A 20,852-nucleotide genomic window follows, 5' to 3' on the forward strand; every position below is an offset into this window, starting at 1 on the left:
TGTATAGATATCGACACATGATAATGTGCAGAAAAACATAATTGGTTTTGATTTATTTTTCCAATTAATCAAAGAGGTGTTTGATTAAACTGTTTTTTGCAATTTTGTTTTACAAACTTGAGCTATCTTATTGCAGCATCGGTTTCGTTGGTCTTTTCTCGGACGCAGCTGCAAGTTTTGTGAGCATATCTTCAAAGTCTAGCTTCTTCTCTTGTACTGGTTCCTCTTTTTGGAAGAAACCTCTTGTCTTCATTTTATATTTCTCATCCTTAGCCTTTTTGTACTCATCATAAGGTAACCATTTTTTCTTTGGTTTTCGCCAATCTTCATCGTATTTATTGCCACTCGAGTAACACACTTGCACTTTCCGGTTCCCATTCTCATCAATATCGCAATCCCTTGTAAGGTGAGGTCCGCTACAATTTTCACACCCCACTCTAATGACATGGATGCATTGGTCCATCTTAGTCATCATTCACTCCATATTCTCCAATTTGGCCATCACAACTGCCATGCTATCATTCACAGAGTTCACCACCCCTCGAGTCGAATCATGATTTGGGTTATGATATTCTCTAGAGTGCTTAGAGAATTCTTCAATGAGTCTTTTAACTTCAGTCGGATTTTTCTTCGTTAAAGGGCCTTGGGAGTTGAGTAGTTGTCTAGTAGTGACATTTACTCCATCATAGAAGGTTGATACTTCTTGTTGCACATTGAGGTCATTTTGTGGGCAATTCCTTAGTAGACCTTTGTAGCGCTCCCATGCTTCGAATAAAAACTCTCCCGCTTGTTGCTCAAAATTGGCAATGGCCTCCTTGAGTTTAGCAATTTTAGACGGTGGACAAAATTGTTCCAGAAAGTCCTCATGCATCTTAGCCCATATAGTAATCTCTCTCGGTGGTAATGTTTTTAACCAATCCTTTGCAGCCCCTTTAAAAGTAACAAAGAGCAACCTCAATAACTGTGACAACCCGAAATTTATTCCGTCATTTTTAACCCCTCTTTCTGTTAATAAGCCTCGCTTTATTAAACTGTCCATAAACCTTTTGGACTGGTTAATTAATTTGGGACTTCTTAAATGACTTAGTAAGGGTTGAAACAAATTAGAAACACCCTCAAAAATCCCTTGAAAAGTTTTAGTTTCAACCAAGTCAAAATACGACCATTTAATCGGGTGCGACCAAAAGTCCCGTTTAACGGCAGTATCGGGTAGATTTCCACTGAGCCCCAAATCAAACCCCTATATAAGGGTGAGTGGAGTCCATTTGAGACTTTTCACTCTCTCTCTACAACTTGTTTTCGAGCCAAAAACGTCCATTTCGAGCCCCACACTAGTAAGTAATCTATCCTAACTTGTTGTATAGCTTAGTTAGCATGCAAATTCGTGTTTAAGACATCAAATAGGGGCAAGATTATGTGTTTATGGCTCAAGAACACTCTTGGACCGTGAACACCCTTAAGTGGGGTTTTTAAGCCCCAAAACCCCTCTAAATTACCCCTAGGGTTTAGATATGACTTGTAGACTTGCATGTACGAGCTTAGAACACCAGGACCTTATGATACGGAGAGTAAACTTGAGTTTACGGCCCAAGAACACTCTTGGACCGTAAACCCCTCTTCATAGGCCGTGAACACCCATTAAGGTGTTAGAATTGCCTTCAAACACTCCCTATGGCCTGGAAAAATGTCTAGAATCAACCACAAGTGAAGTAGGGGCTTTAAACATTAAAGAAACCATGGACTTAGGAGTTTACGGCCGTAAAACCCCTAGGATCGGTCCATGGGCCGTAAACTCCCAAAAAGTGCCCAAATGATGCCCTAACTTCTTCATTTGACTTGGAAAAATGCATAGAACTTTATTTCCTACCATTTAAGACCTAAATACATGAAGGGATTGACCAAGTGAGAGTTTACGGCCATAAACTCCATGTTTACTGCCGTAAACTCCCTAAAATGGTACATTTGAGGCCTTAAACCCTTCATAAGCCCTAGATTGGAGCCTAGCATAATTCCACAAGTGATATAAGACCTTTTAGCATCCAAGAACACACCACCCATGAGTTTACGGCCGTAAACTCATGGGGATATGGTCTTAGGGCCGTAAACTCTATAAAGAGTTTACTCTTGAAGAGTAAACTCCCTATCTAGGCCATACACTCCCTTAGATGTTACCCGGGACACTCCTAGCACTTAACCAAAGTGTTTTCCGCACTTTAGGATGCGTATACGTGTTTAATTAGTATTATATTTACTAATTGTATGTAAACATATGTCATCATATGTTAATAGGTCACTAAGTGTGCTCAAGTCTTTATTTGACACCGAGCACCCAACCGACGCCTTCACCCGATCCACTTACAACAGGTGAGTTCATACCCCTGAATTAATCTTTTAAATGTTTTTACATGCTTTTATGGGAGGAATACAATTTAAAACATGCTAGTTATATATCAATCATATGTAATTAATAACCCGCATGCTCAAGGATTTATCACACTTTCAGCTGTTATACCAAGTAAAATACTATAGATGGTTTTCCAAAACGTCTTTACTTGCTTAAATCTTTTCTCAAATTTTCTCTCGTGCTGTATGTTTTACTTCTAAACTAGTTACAACAATGTTTTTAAACAAAGGTTTTTTCTTTACTTATATTGTATTATCAAATTATATTCAAAAAGTGTTTATGAACTGTTTTCAAAGCTTGTTTTACATAAAGATATCAAGCCGTAAGTTCTTATTCTTAAAGGTTTCCAAAGGTTTTACCAAAGTTTTCTTCTATACTTCTATGCTTCTACTTCGTTAAATGCATGCCTGTACTTGTATAGTTATATAAATAATGTTTAAAAGACTTAGGAAAGCTAGTTCGCCCTATTTCCTATTCCTCGTTTGGATGTGGTCTGGTGGGTATCGGATATCCGTCCGAAGGTCGTTTAAACATTAGTTATGTATCATGTATACACGTATAGACATAAAGGTTTACATCGATCAGTTCATTTCCCTTGGGTAGCAAGGGCATCCGTCCATTCATCACTCATAGATCAGAGACACTAGTAACTATTATAGGAATAGTTAGGAGGTTCTATTCACTCTTTTTAGTACGATAATTCCACAGGAGTCAGTTCATACACGAGTCTATATCATTTCTCCAACGCATCTAATAGAACTCAGAATACGAGATGCATCCTCTGGACACGGATCTCCCCGTCGTCAAGTTGGTAACCAGAGTCTCCTGGAGGGAGAGCAGGCATTATGTGTATAGATCTATACGGGACTGACACTCCCGCACCCTGACTGCTAGCTGCACTCAACGACCTACCAAGACAAGGGGTGACAAATGTCATATTTATTCCGACGCTTGCAGGGCGTCAAGTACTCTAGTGTCAATCAGTATGGTTACGAGTATCTCCATGTTTACCTTATAATTCATGACCTTAAGGTAACGAGAATTTAACACTGTATTCTTAAAACAACACTCTTAGGATTACTCTTTGTTTTAGACCTTGCTGTATCGTTCATTTGATATTGTCTGGGGTCTGTGTTTCTTTGTTTTAGACCTTGCTAGCCGTATCGTACATTTGATACTGTCTGGGGTCTGTGTTTCCTTTTGTTAGACTGAGCCAGGCGTATCATTCATTCGATACTCTCCTGGAGTCTATGATTTCTTTTGCCTTAGTCAGTACTATTTTCTGTTGAGGCATATGTTATTTTCCCTTAGTACTTTTACTAGTGATATTCACCTACTTTCTTTAAAGTCAAATACCGTATTTTGGTAATGATAGCATTTCAGGGAAAATTTCTCTTTAAAACATAACACTGTCGAGTCTTGGTAAAAGACTGCTTTTAATTAGAAAATATAGGATTTTCTGAAAAGGACGCTAATACACCGTAGACTCTAAACTACTACTTTTTATAAAGTTATTTTGAATAAAATGTTACTTACACAAATGACACTAATTACTTATGAACTCACCATCATTTATAAAAATGCTGATACTCATTTTCAAAATAACTTGTATTCTCAGGTCGACAATAGACAGGTACACCCGGGAGCTTTTGTGAAGCGAGCCTAGAACCGAGCTGCAACTATATTATTACTTGTATTACTTTGATGTCTCTATGAAATGTAACTTATGTAAAACTATTAATATTAATGCAATGGTTGTTGTACTTTGATTACTATACTGCATATGTTGTGATACTTGACATGACGTCATCCACCCCAGAACGTTTCCGCCGTTCTGATTTTGGGGTGTGACAGATTGGTATCAGAGCGTAGTTTATAGTGAGCTCAGTATATCAATTCATAAAAGATATACAGCCTATAAATACATAGGGATAAAACACTCTGACCAAGAATTATACTTTAAAATATAACCATATTTAACAAAGTATAAGAACATCCAGAATCTAAACACTCGAACAAAAGTATCACAAGAAGAACAAGAATAAAAGTCTTCGGATGTTGAGCATTACCGTCAAACCTGGGCAGTTATGTAATCGTAAGCTGGAATAAATGTAACCTGGTCAACTACATTTATTCAAGATGCGATGTACGTGTGCTTGGGAGTGATAGTGGTGTTGCAACAGGTCTGAAACTTACCAACTAGGAATGCTAGAGCCAAACATAAAGTTTAAAATTCTATGGGAGTATTTTGGAATACTAAAAGACTCACATTAATCCCATAATCATATACAGAAGATAAGAAACAAACAAGAAATTAAAATACCATAGGGGTATTTTAGGATACATAGATAACCTTGTGTGAAAAACTAAAAAGATCTTTATTGATATACCTATGATTACAGAGGGTATACTCCCAAGGTTATATATAATAAGGATCCCATAGACTAAGAATGTGTGGTTTCGCTCTACTTCCTTTTCCTCGTTGGGATGTGGATATAGAGTAGTATCACATATTCGAAGGCCTATCGGATCTAAGCTATATATGATTTGTGTACCCTATGTAATCGTAGCAGGACTCGATACGGATCACCCAGTGAAGTGTTAATAATCTCTTAGGATTCTTTAGACATTTCCATTCTCGCACGAACCCTGTAGAAAACCTTATCCAATTCAGTATTCGACAGAAGAGTTGGTCCAGACCCAGAAGAGGTTCATTGAGAAGATTTCCAGTTCGGAAATAAATGAACTAGGTCGAGACTATTGAAACCACGAAGTGCCTATTTCTTTTAGGGACATCGGTGAGAAATTCGCCTAAACTTCCGAGATTTCCAGTCATCCATCATGAAGCGATGACACACAGAGTCAGGATCAGAAGTAAGATGGAGTAGAAATTCAGTATGTTTATAGGAGAAGAGAACCCTAGGTAACTACCCGAAGGAAACCAACGCCGGTCCCAGTCAAAGATACGAGGTAGACAGAGGTGGCCAGTACATGGAACCCAAGAAGTGTATTTTCCTCGTGTTTTTCATGCTAACACACCCATAAAATAATACAATTTAGTGAGTTAGTGATTACACTACTCATGCTATGTGTTAGGTAAATCGCCTTTTCCCGTCGCAAGTAATATGATTAAAACGGATCCCAAAACCTTGATTGAAAATGTTTAGCCATAAGTTTTCATGAGCCTTTCTTCTGTGATTTCGTTCCGAACTTCCCTCAAATCTTTCCAAGCCGGAGAGTGAACCTTTCCAACATAAAGATAATTTAGTAGGAACAATTCCCATCTTATGACTTTCCGATATCCTTACCCCTACCTTGAATACCCGGACTACATCATAGGGATGTAGGTCGACACTCAGACAACCAACATCCGAGGCGCGGGAAAAATTTATGCCTAATACAGTAAGGATAGACACGTCTAAGGGTTAACCATCGTCTCTCATCAGCTTGTGTTCCTTTCCGTGTAGGAAAACCATGCCTCCGAAGAAGCATAACCCATCCGCTGGCAAGAAACCGACTCTCCTATTCGATGAAGCTACGTTCCGGGCTACAGTCTTGGCAGCCGTAGCAGCTGTCATGGCTCAACTGAATGCTAACAACGCCAATGTTAGCAAGAGCCCTATCGGAAATTCCGATCCTAGCAATGGACAGCGGCAACCAACACCTACATACCCAGCCACCCAAGAAACTCAACCAAATCTACTGAAGAGAAAAAGTTCAAGAACGAGAAAGGAAGTACCTCGGCTCAAGGACCTTCCGAAGGCCAGCGAGCTGAGACAGTCAATACCCCTACCAACCCTTCCATCCCGACACCTACAAGACCATACCTAGGAAACCTTTCCCACTGTAGCAAGTGTAACTACCATCATCATGGTATATGTCGAGAACTCTGTTGTACTAGGTGCAACATGAAGGGACATACCACCCGAGTCTGCAGAACCCCGATTGAGTTTATTACATCAACCACCAATGTGACAATCAATCCAGTATGCCACCAATGTGGTGAGATTGGGCACCTAAAACGAGATTACCCAACGGAAAGAAAAGACAAGGACACAGGAGGAGTCTAACTCTAATGCTTGGGGAGAAGCATCAAGGAACCCGATAGATTTTTGGTACGTCTCTCAATCTCAGATCACTAACCAAAAACACTAAAAGGCTAATTGTAACAACGTAAAATTCCAATTAAATTTTTAATTTTTAAAACCACCAAATGTATATCATATCATAATTTCAAATCCGAAACAACAGTGTTTTCAAAAAAAATTCCCAAGATCTCTCAAATGTGAACTCCATCGGTGTGAGTGTGTACGGGTCAAGCCGCCGCCTTCCCACGGTCCTCGTTGGTACCTGAGACATCAAACACAACAACTGTAAGCATAATGCTTAGTGAGTTCCCCAAAATACCACATACCACAAATACGCCACTCGAGGCTAAACCCGACCCTCTGGTCAAGATGTCTTAGCGGGACCCTCCAGTCCTGCAGCTCGACGGACCCTCTGGTCCAGTCATAGCTCATTGGGCCCTCTGGCCCGTTCTGAATCGTTGGACCCTCCGGTCCAGTCCATATAGTCATACAGCATAAATAACACATAGCATATAATCTCATAGATAGCACATAAGACCCTCTAGCCAAACCAGAATACCACTCAAGGTAACGTATAGTGAGAAGACTCACCTCGCGTGTCTCGGTAACTCGTAAATCTCTTAACCACTAGTGCTCGATCTCCCGAGCTATCGTCCTCCTACAACACAAGTGTATTTCTACTTAATACTACTTGACTCTGTCTGACTAATACCACGAAGTCAAACCAGTCAACACTGGTCAACGGTCAACCCGACTCGCCGAGTCTGGCGTGGACTCGCCGAGTTCCTACGGGAACCCGATCCCTCTGAATCTCTTCCGACTCACCGAGTCACTCACCCGACTCGGTTACTCAACCCCTGGTTCGTAATCGTTGAACAACCCGCACCAACTCGCCGAGTCTGGGGAATGGACTCGGCGAGTGCATTCCATGCACAACCCCAAACGACCTTCTGAGGTTAGATCCGCTTCACTAACTCATAGATCCAGTCTCCTTAAGCTTATTGACCACGTAAAGTCCAAGTCTTGATGCTCATCAAGCATTGAATAGCTCATGAATGGTGTTTTAGCCTCAAATACATTGATCCCAAGCCAAAACCTCCATGGATGCATATAAAGCTTTGGCAATGAGGTGCTTTGGACCTCTATGGGTCCAGATCCAGGACCTTAACTCGCTAAGGGACCATGAGGACACTAGATCTAGCCACAAATGGGTTCAAAAGCCCTAAATCTACATGAACATCACAATAACAAAGAATGATTCGGGATTGTACCTCAGATGTGATGTTATGGACCTCAAATCTTCAAGAATCCACCCCTCTCTTGCTTCTTCTTGGCTAGATCTCCTATTTCCTTGCTAGACAACAACTCCAATATCAATAATGGCTCCTTCCTTCACTTGAATCACTCAATTGCTCTAGGGTTTCACTCTGGGGACTGATGAGTGCAAATGACGGCCATAAGGCCCTTTAAATATGCCTCAAACATGAGAAATTAGGGTTTCATTAAACAGCGTGGACTCGCTGAGTCCGGACGCGAACCCGCGTCCAAATCCGCGATCATACTCGGCGAGTCTAGGCTCCAACTCGCCGAGTCTCCTCACAAATTACCAAAATAAATAAATAAATAATACCTGGGAATCCGGGCTGTTACACTAATTATAAATGTAATTACTTCCCCGTTAAGGCGAAAGTCGCAGCACTGTTATAAAATTTAAAATTTCGTCAGGTAAAACTATAATGGCTAGATATATACGTTATGACCATGTATAATTGAGATGGATAGACCTAGTGTGAGTGATACCGCCTCATTTCCTGTTCCTTGTTTGGTTGTGGATTTAAGGCGGGGTCGCTCAGTCAACAGTCATTCCCACCTTAATTATACATGACTAGTATATGTTAGGCGATTATAGAAAGGCCTCGTGAGAAATCATGCATGAAAGGTACACTATTCAGAGACACTCAGGACCCTCTACAGTTCCGCGTCGACTCTATCGGTCCAAGTATCCGCGACAGTGATACATGGGATGAAACCCGAGACGCCTAGAACTTGTGTGCGCGTTTAGCACATGACCCTATCGACCCTCATTCTATATCATGTCGAAGTATGCCAACTTCGACGCCTCTATCAATCATGGTTCGACTTCGCGCAACCATGTGTAAATCCTTAGTGTTGTGTAAAAAGAATTTTCACCGTAGCCATTTCGGCAAATAAAGGTTCTTCCGAACCTAAACAAAATAAAAATAATAAAACCTAATGCGATCCGCCAGTCATCCCTCTTATTTCAAACCTTCCGAAGTACCCAGGAGAAGGGTACCGCGTGCTGTTAACCAACCCTTCTTAGACAGATAGAAACCAAAGTGAAAGACACTGCAGGCATTCCAGAAGACGATAACCACCCGAAACCTACTCCGTAGATTCCCCAGAAAGACCCTTCGCACCTTGCAATCAGGTTCGTGAATCAAGAGGATAGAACTCATGGGACTGACCACCATAACTGAGTATATGCATAAGGGTGGTATATAATTGAGATCAAAAAGATTTAAGATGTGTGCTTCCTCCCTACTCCCTGTTCCTCATTGGGTTGTGGGTCTGGGGTGGAGTCGCACAACTGAACATCCTGCCAACCTTAATTATATACGGCTTACATACACCAAGTATTAGTGGTTAAGCCAAGTATGAGCTCTACCACGAACCTCATAGTAAAACCCTTCATCCTATACCATAGAATAGGATCTAGACTCAAGAGAACCATGGCAGGTTGAGCTACTATAATGACCACAAATCCGAAATTTGTTGTCATCCCGGTTAAGCCAACATAGTAGCTAACACCCTCGGTTGGTAAAGAAATCTGAGTCGTAAGAGTCGAGGACATTGACTACGACCATCCATTCACGCTTAATTCCCCGAATTAAGCATCTCAGCGGATATCCCGGAACCCTGGAAGCTTCGATAAGTTAAACTCCGAGAAGAGTGGATGAGGAGATTAAAGTTCCGAGTGATGGAACCCTATACTCACTAGATTTGACCTAGATCGAGAAAAATCAGAACCTTCGGAAGAGTAGTTGCAGAAGATGCTCGCACTACTCAGGCACTTCGTCCACCCCGTTACTGACGAGTAGTGCCTAGGACACTCCACCCCCTTATGTGGAAGAAGTCACTGTCGCCCTGTAGACGATAGACTGCATACTCCGAAGTGAACACTAGAATGCCAAGAACCACAGGATAACCTCCGCAGCCAAGAATACTTGATTTAAGTGCGAAAGTAGGTCGCGTTAAGCCTTATGACCCAGATCCCGAAGAGATTATAGAATTGACACCAGTCTAGGTGTTAGTCGATGGGTTATACAAGAGCACGTGCTTTCTGCAACTGAAATAAACTGACGCCGTAGAGAATAGAGCATATTTTAGAGATTTATTGGACTACCATGTGTTCCATGGATGCTATCTCGCACATAAATAGTAGAACCACCTCCCGAGATAGTCCAACACTTTAGAAAATCTCTAAGGATTGGGTTAGCCCTGAGCAGAGCTTGTTATTCATGAAATAGCAAAGCAAGTAAGAGCACGATCCCTTCCCGTTAGGAGTCATATTGTGAAAGCGTCAACTAGACGATGATGAAAGGTTTCAAAACTTTCTAGACAATCGACTGGTTGAAACCCTATCTCACCAACCCTGAGAGTTTCCGTTAGAAACATCTTAAGGAGCAGAAGTGCAGGTTCATTTTGCATAGGATTGAGATGGTCACCCTGCAGCAGACAGATACCCGTAGACATCCAATTCATCCGATGATCCAGAAAACCTCTGAAAGTCAATCGACAGGGAACACGAATCCAAGGACAACCCGAGCTTTCTAAGAACCAACCTGAAGGACTACACTCCCAGTATGAGAGAACGTTTGAAACTTCAAAATGGCGATCACGCCAGTGATGATCTCGCCATAGAAGTACACTATGTTCTAAGCACTGAAGAGATCTACCCTTCCGAGAGCTTAGGACCATCCGAGATTCTTTACAAAGATTGGTCCAACCCTCGTCATACCACTACTACTTTCGAAAACTCCATACGTTTCACCCTGAATCGATACACTTCTTCGACCTGATAAGTGTTTGCCCGACGTCACTCTTCGTATCCCACTCATCTTGATAGAAACCATTGGGGACCCTAACTTCGTAGACGAACCAGTTGGAATCGTTAACTGCACGAGACGGAATCTGCATCCCGTAAGTGAAGGTTTGTTAGAATGACAAGCAATGGCCAGAGTTCACTTGGGAGTGCGAAGACCAACCGAATAGGAAGTGCCCTCACCTCTACTCGATCATTCATAACTACTTCCTTGCCTAAACTTGAATTTCAGAACGAAATTCCCTCTAACGGGGGGATGATGTGACAACCCGAAATTTATTCCGTCATTTTTAACCCCTCCTTCCGTTAATAAGCCTCGCTTTATTAAACTGTCTGTTAAACTTTTGGACTGGTTAATTAATTTGGGACTTTTTAAATGACTTAGTAATGGTTGAAACAAATTAGTAACACCCTCAAAAATCCCTTGAAAAGTTTTAGTTTCAACCAAGTCAAAATACGACCATTTAATCGGGTGCGACCAAAAGCCCCGTTTAACGGCAGTATCAGGTAGATTTCCACTGAGCCCCAAATCAAACCCCTATATAAGGGTGAGTGGAGTCCATTTGAGACTTTTCACTCTCTCTCTCTACAACTAGTTTTCGAGCCAAAAACGCCCGTTTCGAGCCCCAAACTAGTAAGTAATCTATCCTAACTTGTTGTATAACTTAGTTAACATGAAAATTCATGTTTAAGACATCAAATAGGGGCAAGATTATGTGTTTACAACCCAAGAACACTCTTGGACAGTGAACACCCTTAAGTGGGGTTTTTAAGCCCCCAAACCCCTCTAAATTACCCCTAGGGCTTAGATATGACTTGTAGACTTGCATGTACGAGCTTAGAACACCAAGACCTTATGATACGGAGAGGATACTTGAGTTTACAGCCCAAGAACACTCTTGGACCGTAAACCCCTCTTCATAGGCCGTGAACACCCTTTAAGGTGTTAGAAATGCCTTCAAACACTCCCTATGGCCTGGAAAAATGTCTAGAATCAACCACAAGTGAAGTAGGGGCTTTAAACATTAAAGAAACCATGGACTTAGGAGTTTACGGCCGTAAAACCCCTAGGATCGGTCCATGGGCCGTAAACTCCCAAAAAGTGCCCAAATGATGCCCTAACTTCTTCATTTAACTTGGAAAAATGCATAGAACTTTATTTCCTACCATTTAAGACCTAAATACATGAAGGGATTGACCAAGTGAGAGTTTACGGCCGTAAACTCCATGTTTACTGCTGTAAACTCCCTAAAATGGTACATTTGAGGCCTTAAACCCTTCATAAGCCCTAGATTGGAGCCTAGCATAATTCCACAAGTGATATAAGACCTTTTAGCATCCAAGAACACACCACCCATGAGTTTACGGCCGTAAACTCATGGGGATATGGTCTTAGGGCCGTAAACTCTATAAAGAGTTTACTCTTGAAGAGTAAACTCCCTATCTAGGCCATACACTCCCTTAGATGTTACCCGGGACACTCCTAGCACTTAACCAAAGTGTTTTCCGCACTTTAGGATGCGTATACGTGTTTAATTAGTATTATATTTACTAATTGTATGTAAAAATATGTCATCATATGTTAATAGGTCACTAAGTGTGCTCAAGTCTTTATTTGACACCGAGCACCCAACCGACACCTTCACCTGATCCACTTACAACAGGTGAGTTCATACCCCTGAATTAATCTTTTAAATGTTTTTACATGCTTTTATGGGAGGAATACAAGTTAAAACATGCTAGTTATATATCAATCATATGTGATTAATAACCCGCATGCTCAAGGATTTATCACACTTTCAGTTGTTATACCAAGTAAAATACTATAGATGGTTTTCCAAAACGTCTTTACTTGCTTAAATCTTTTCTCAAACTTTCTCTCGTGCTGTATGTTTTACTTATAAACCAGTTACAGTAGTGTTTTTAAACAAAGGTTTTTTCTTTACTTATATTGTATTATCAAATTATATTCAAAAAGTGTTTATGAACGGTTTTCAAAGCTTGTTTTACATAAAGATATCAAGCCGTAAGTTCTTATTCTTAAAGGTTTCCAAAGGTTTTACCAAAGTTTTCTTCTATACTTCTATGCTTCTACTTCGTTAAATGCATGCCTGTACTTGTATAGTTATATAAATAGTGTTTAAAAGACTTAGGAAAGCTAGTTCGCCCTATTTCCTATTCCTCGTTTGGATGTGGTCTGGTGGGTATCGGATATCCGTCCGAAGGTCATTTAAACATTAGTTATGTATCATGTATACACGTATAGACATAAAGGTTTACATCGATCAGTTCATTTCCCTTGGGTAGCAAGGGCATCCGTCCATTCATCACTCATAGATCAGAGACACTAGTAACTATTATAGGAATAGTTAGGAGGTTCTATTCACTCTTTTTAGTACGAGAATTCCACAGGAGTCAGTTCATACACGAGTCTATATCATTTCTCCAGTGCATCTAATAGAACTCAGAATACAAGATGCATCCTCTGGACACGGATCTCCCCGTCGTCAAGTTGGTAACCAGAGTCTCCTGGAGGGAGAGCGAGCATTGTGTGTATAGATCTATACGAGACTGACACTCCCGCACCCTGACTGCTAGCTGCAGTCCACGACCTACCAAGCCAAGGGGTGACAAATGTCATATTTATTCCGACGCTTGCAGGGCGTCAAGTACTCTAGTGTCAATCAGTATGGTTATGAGTATCTCCATGTTTACCTTATAATTCATGGCCTTAAGGTAACGAGAATTTAACACTGTATTCTTAAAACAACACTCTTATGATTACTCTTTGTTTTATACCTTGCTAGATGTATCGTTCATTTGATACTGTCTGGGATTTGTGTTTCTTTGTTTTAGACCTTGCTAGATGTATCGTTCATTTGATACTGTCTGGGGTCTGTGTTTCTTTGTTTTAGACCTTGCTAGCCGTATCATACATTTGATACCGTCTAGGGTCTGTGTTTCCTTTTGTTAGACTGAGCCAGGCGTATCATTCATTCGATACTCTCCTGGAGTCTATGATTTCTTTTGCCTTAGTCAGCAGTATTTTCTATTGAGGCATATGTTATTTTCCCTTAGTACTTTTACTAGTGATATTCTCCTACTTTCTTTAAAGTCAAATACCATATTTTGGTAATGATAGCATTTCAGGGAAAATTTCTCTTTAAAACATAACACTGTCGAGTCTTGGTAAAAGACTGCTTTTAATTAGAAAATATAGGATTTTCTGAAAAGGACGCTAATACACCGTAGACTCTAAACTACTACTTTTTATAAAGTTATTTTGAATAAAATGCTTACTTACACAAATTACACTAATTACTTATGAACTCACCAGCATTTATAAAAATGTTGATACTCGCTTTCAATATAACTTGTATTCTCAAGTCGGCAATAAACAGGTACACCCGGGAGCTTTTGTGAAGCCAGCCTAGAACCGAGCTGCAAATATATTATTACTTGTATTACTTTGATGTCTCTATGAAATGTAACTTATGTAACACTATTACCATTAATGCAATGGTTGTTGTACTTTGATTACTATACTGCATATGTTGTGATACTTGACATGACGTCATCCACCCCAAAACGTTTCCGCCGTTCCGGTTTTGGGGTGTGACAATAACACCGTCTCTCTAGGTACGTTTGGAATGTTGAAGTAGTCGGCGATGTCATTAACTTCATCAATATGCTTGTATGCATCTTCATAATCCTTTCCGGTGAAAGGAATCTCCTTCAATGCGGTAAGGATGTGCACCTTAAGTTCAAACTTGGTAGTGGCGGGTTGCACAAGTCCCGGACCGGTGTCGTCTCGAATCCTCTTTTTGTATGCCTCCATTGAAAGGTCGACAATGTTGGCCATGGTGTTGCCGGGTTCTTCTTCGTGATCACTCTCTTCAAAATCGATAACGCTTTCCTCCTTCTCGGTCTCGTACTCGGTGTCTTCTTTCGTGTTGCTAGATTCCCTCACTTTCTTTCCCTTCATTCTTCTTGCTAAAAACCGATTTAAGACTCTTGAAAGATGACTTCTTTGGAGTATCTTCTTCGGTCTTGTCCTTGTTCTTGCGAAACGATGATTCCGGGTTTTCAAGTGGTGGAATCAAGGATGGATTTGATCCACGAGTCATAAACAATCTGTAAGAGACAGAAAAAAAAACACATGTAAAAAGAACAAAATAAACTAAAAAGCAAAACTGGAAAATTTCCTTGGACTCGTCGAGTCGGTGCGAATGGACTCGGCGAGTTCAAAGGTAAAACAAAAAAAACCAAAAAAAAAAAAAACGAAATTTTTGAAAGAAAAGAAACTGAAACTTAATTCTAATCAAAAACTTTTCCTAAAGTGGTAACTTTGTGCAAGAAAATATTACACAAATGATCGATAACACTAGCAATTAAAATTAATCTAGAACCGTTCCCCGGCAACGGCGTCAAAAACTTTATGTGTGTTGAATGCACTAGTTTTAATCCTACTTTTTAATATAAATTAGACACATAAAAGGCAGTGAACCTGTCGATTGGTGGTATAGTTTAGCAAGCAAGGTATCGAGCACAGGGAACGACAATTAAGCTAATTACTAATATTATCTAAAAGCTAGCAATAAAAGAAAAGAGTTTTCTCTAGTTTTACAAGACTAGAAACTTAAGTACTTACTTAATACTCAACTAAGAAACTAATAGCTAAGAAAATGAGAATCAACTAAATTCAATAATGGGATAGAATTTTGTTTAGGTTTTGAATCGTTTATTCCTATGGTTGATTTTATGACAAATGCAATGGATTAACTGGCATTGCCTACTGATTAGTATGATTAGGTTCACGTTCACTATTACTAATCCTTAGAAAACAAATCAATCTAAGCAGTGATCAAGTGATTAAATTAATAGATTTTCTAGTTTATTGATTCGGGTTAAGTAAGACTTGTAGTAGCTAATCAAATTACTAATTCAATTAACCTATTGTTGATGGTTCTTCACACAAGGCTTACACATTAATTTTCCTATTTTCTAGTTAACCCTAGTTTCACGTTCACTATTCCTAGGCATATAACAATGTTTTCACATAAATCATATGTGATTAGCAATTAAGAGATGTTCATGCAACTTAATATGCTTGTTAATTAACAGACAATAGTTGTAATTAACACATAACGTTCTTTAACAAGCTTAACAAAACAAAATCACCAAATTAAATTAATCCAATCATAAAATCAAACCATATTCATAAAGTCATCTATCATAAACAGAAGTTATGAGTTTTTATTTCATAATTAAAGCAGAAAACAACTAAAAAACGAAATGAATTGATGCAAACATGTTTTAAATAAAAGATTAAGTAAAGAATACGCTTGAATTGCCTTGATCTCCCCAAAATCGAATGATTAGACTTGATCTTCGAGTTCTAGAGCACCAACAACAGTTTAAATCGTAAATTCTCCTTCAAGGGTTCAAGAGAGAGCTCTTAAATTCGTGAATTAAAGCCCTTTATATAGTTGCTGAAAACAGGGGCTACTCGTTGAGTCCATAGACCGACTCGGCAGGTCCACCACTTAATATATGTATATCATAAGGACTCTTGTTTGTTCGTGAATCTTCAAGCCTACTCGGGAGTAGGCACCCAACTCGCCGAGTTCTTTAGTTTTTTTTTCTTTCTTTCTTCAATTCTTCAATTCTTCAATTCCCGAGCTTCCTATAGCCTTTTTTGCTTCCTTTTGCTTCCGAGCTCATCTTTTAGGCTACAAATACATTTTAAACATATTTAAGTACCTTTTGTTCATAATTTGCAATAAAATAGCCAAAAAGTATTAAGATTTAACACCAAATATATGACTAATTATGCACATATTAGTATGCCTTAGAGATAAATCACCCATATTCTTAATATTGTCCCTACCAAAAAGGTTGCCAGAACACCTCACGAGATGTGGACAAGGAAAGTTCCCTCACCAGGTGTAATGCCCGTGTTTTTGGGCTTGCCATTTTAGCAATGTAATAGTCTAGGCTAATATTTGTAACCCATTTGAAATAATAAGAATGTATTATTTGCGAATTATGTGTTTTATACTTATCTGCTTAATTATGTGATTTGATTTAATCAATAATAAAAATAAACGTAAAAACGAAATGTCATATAAACCCGATATCGATGCACAAAGATGTAGTGGTTGAGACGAGGTTTCCGAAAATATAAAGAATGTTGAAATTCAAGTTATAACGAAGAAGTTATGACCTGTCGAAGTTTCGCGACAAAACCGGTGTGGCACAGCGTGACGTAAATAGTGAATTTACGAAGGAGTGAAATTTAGTCTTAGTGATCAACACGAAAGACGTAGATAATGTTGAACCGAGAGCATGCATAAAAAGAACGCCTAAATCTGACTTCGTATGAGGAAGTTATGATTTTTTTCAAAGTTTCAGCTTAGCAGTAGACAGTCCAGAAGTTCGAATTGTGATCAAGCGAGTTTTAGCCGAAACTTTTTAAACGAGAATCGAAGATCTCGTCGATGGTAGTGCAACGACAGAAAGAGGGACGAAAACGGACGTCAGACGAAGAAGTTATGAAATTATAACAGAGTTTTCCTATCCCAACCTACTAAAAATAAATAATAAAAAATAAAGTCAAAATTAGCCGACAGAGTCTAAACGAAAATTGTAGAGCATAGTCTCACCTACGCGTGGATATAAAGAACGTCGAAAACGAAGCTTGTATGCGAAAGTTACGCAATTTAGAATTTTGACGAGTCAAATTACGCCGAGCGTAATTTGAGTACGCCCAGCGCACTCGGATGAGTGTAAGTTGCCTGATCAATACTTGAGTGCCACTAAGTGACGCATGCAGTGATGTTGAGTACACCCAGCGTACTTGGAGTTACGCGCAACGTAATCCCAGGCCCAGCACCCTATAAATAGAAGCTGATATCAACCATTTTCCTTGCCATCTTTCTTTCTTTCTCTCTAGTTTTCGCCTTGGTTTGCATGCCAATTATATCCCGAAGCCCTAGTATCATTCCCGAGTCCCGAAGCAAGTTACAAAGTCCCGAGAAGTGAGATTCCCAAGCCGAAGCTCTGTCCGCGAGGAGCCCGGTTTTTGTGAAGATCTTTCAGATCTACCGAAGAATACTACTTCTACAAGTCGTAGTGCTATCCGATCATCTTCTGATCAAGTGAGTGTGTAGTTACTTTCTTCTAACGCATAATTCCGAAGTTTTTTATACGAAATACGTGTTATGTGTATATTTTGTTGGCTATATGTGTGAATGTATATTCACTTTCTTCTATCTCATAGATATGATTTATTCTCTATGATATATGTGATATGTGTATGTGTCTCATCTGTTGTTTGGAATATGTATTGAATAAGAATTCTATACAGGTTTTAAACTATGTATAAAAATATATATTTTTATCTACTAATATGTTGGATAGAACATGGGTAGATAGTTGATGTGTGATAAACAAATGAGAGGCCTCGATGTTGTTGTTGCTGATCTAGTTATTCAGCGGAGTATGGATAACGACCACGGACTCTTTCTAGACAGTCCTGTGGAACGCTAGCAGGCTCATAACATGTAGGTGTTGTGAATGATGTGTTCACCGGTGTACTTTATCCCCCTCATGGTTGCCTTTAGGACATCTACTGTTGAGGAAACCCCTTTGCAGTAATGTCCGTCCCGATGAAAATCCTAGATTAGGTCCCTTGAGATAGATTTTGTTTTAGGGACGTAAAGTGAGGAAAACGGGAATGGGTAATCGGGTTATTATTGGTTGGTGAAATTAAATATAATTATTTATTGCGGGTTGAAAACCCTATATGCTCACTAGGCTCCCAAGCCTGACCCACTAAGTTTATTTGTATTACAGGAAGTGGCGTAAGGGCATAAGATGGATGAATCATCAAGTTGTTTTGTTTACAAGTGTTTATATGTATATATTTGTTGAGTGACTTGTAATGTTATCGTTTATGCTTTATGGTCTGTATCAGAACATGACATCCCGATTTTTGATTATGAAATGAAATTATATTTCTTTATGAAATGTTTTGATAAAAATCTAGTTTATCATGTTTTGTTTTTGGGAACAAATTCCGCATCTCTTTTAAAATCAAAAGGATTTACTCTGAAAATGTTTAAAAAGCATAAATGAAACCGGTCTTTTCTGGCCGAGATTTTGGGCATGTCACACAAGGCCACATCAAGGTTTGGGGTTGTGAAGTTTTCGTTAAACGAGATACTCATGACAATCTAGAACCTAGAAGTGAGAAGTGTATTTTCATAGGTTATCCACAAAAGTCTGTTGGATACTTCTTCTATAGTCCTAGTGAGAATGTTGTCTTCATAGCTCGAAGAGGAGTCTTTCACGAGAGAGAGCTCATATTCGAAGAGGGCAGTGGGAGTGCTATTGATCTGGAAGAAGTTCTAAAATCAACTAATGAAGGAACCTTAGAAGACATTAGCTCTTAACCAGAGGATGAGACTTCTGTTGAGCCCATTAACAATTCATTACCTCTTCACTTATCCAACAGAGTTAGCATGCCACCTGAGTTCTATGGTTTCCATATAACATCAGATGATGACACGTATATCAGTGATGGTACACTGGTAAATTTGGATGAGCCATCTAACTACAAGGAAGTGATGGCGAACCCTAAGGCTGCCAAATGGAAAGAGGAAATAGACAACGATATTCAATCCATGTAAGACAACCAAGTTTGGAATTTGGTTGATCACATACCAGGTCAAAAGACAATTGGGTACAAATGGATCTTCAAGAAAAAGACCGACATGGATGGAAAAGTACACAAGTTCAAAGCACGAGTGATTGTAAATGTCTTTACTCCAACCTTCGGGGTTGACTATGATGATATCTTTTCACCAGTGGCTAAGATTAAGTTTATTAGGACAATGCTCGCCATAGCTGCCTTCCATGATTATGAAATCTGGCAGATGGATTTTAAAACTACTTTCCTTAATGGGAAGTTAGATGAGGATGTTTACATGAGTCAACCATGGGGTTTTGTACATGTAAAGTTTCCTAATAAAGTGTGTAAGCTTGAGGAATCCATTTATGGATTGAAACAAGCGTGTCGCAGCTAGAATCTTTGTTTCCATGAGAAAGTTAAAGAGTTTGGTTTCTCCAGGAGCGAGGATGAGTCATGTGTGTATGTCAAAGCTAGTGAGAGTATAGTAATTTTCTTAGTATTATATGTTTGTCACACCCCAAACCAAGGATGATGGAAACGTCCGGGGGTGGAGGACTTCATGTATAGTATCATAATTAACAACGAGTATAATAGTGATCAAAGTAAATACAACCATCATAAATATAATCGAGAAAGTTACATGGTTCCATGAGTTACATGTTTCAAAATCGATTACAATATAATGATAAAATGGTTTGTCTGACGCCGTAGTGTTCCATCCTCAAAAGCTGGTAGTTACTTGTTTTTATTGATTACCTGATAATACAAGTAATTTTGAAAGAGTGTCAACAATTAAGTTGGTGAGTGCATAAGCTTTTGTATGTAGAGTTGAAATCCTTTCTTTGTAAATATAGTGTATATTCAAGAAAAATCTAATATTTTAATTATAAAATGATTTGTAGTCTTAAGACTCAGAGACCAAAATGTACAAGTATTTTCCATACTTATGATAGTAAGTGCAGTTTTAAATAAATAAAATCCTTATGAATGTAAGAATCCTCGTAAACTATATGTGTCGTTGTTTCCCTATGTGAGTTATTATAACCGTGCAATTGACATAGCAAGCCTGTTACGACGTACTTCGGGCGTCAGAATGTTTTGATATTTGTTACCCTAGACATGCCGGTCTAGCTGTTACATGCAACTTAGGTGCGGGATTGCCAGTCCCAATATAGATTTATACACAAGTATCACATTCTCCCTATAATAGACTATGGTTAGAATACAAGACTTTAACAAGTACTTTAAAAAGTACAATGAAGTAATGTCTCACAAATTTGATTCAACGAGTTTACGTGTAGTATGAATGAAAACCCAAACCCGTTTATTTCGTGTCGTGTCGATAATTGTCAGGCCTACAGTTATTGGGCAAAACCTCACCACTAACCGCAAATGCGGTTAATCCATTTTCAAAACCGCTTAGTGCAGTTATTTTTGCGGTGTGGTTAAACGGTTATTTTTGTGGTGCAGTTTTGTTTTGTTTTGTTTTTGTGTTTCGGTTATTAACCGCATGAATTTGGTGTGGTTTTTAACCGTAGTTTA

At 39.2% G+C, this 20,852-nt stretch overlaps 1 non-coding gene across 1 annotated transcript; it reads left to right on the forward strand.

The window, feature by feature from the left end:
* The first annotated feature begins 716 nt into the window (after positions 1 to 716).
* Positions 717 to 823, forward strand: LOC111913663 (small nucleolar RNA R71). Its single transcript, XR_002857576.1, has one exon. It is a non-coding gene; the product is annotated as a small nucleolar RNA R71 (small nucleolar RNA).
* The last annotated feature ends 20,029 nt before the right edge of the window (positions 824 to 20,852 follow it).

This window comes from Lactuca sativa, chromosome 7 (genome assembly GCF_002870075.4).
Source record: "Lactuca sativa cultivar Salinas chromosome 7, Lsat_Salinas_v11, whole genome shotgun sequence".
Lineage (NCBI taxonomy): Eukaryota > Viridiplantae > Streptophyta > Magnoliopsida > Asterales > Asteraceae > Lactuca > Lactuca sativa.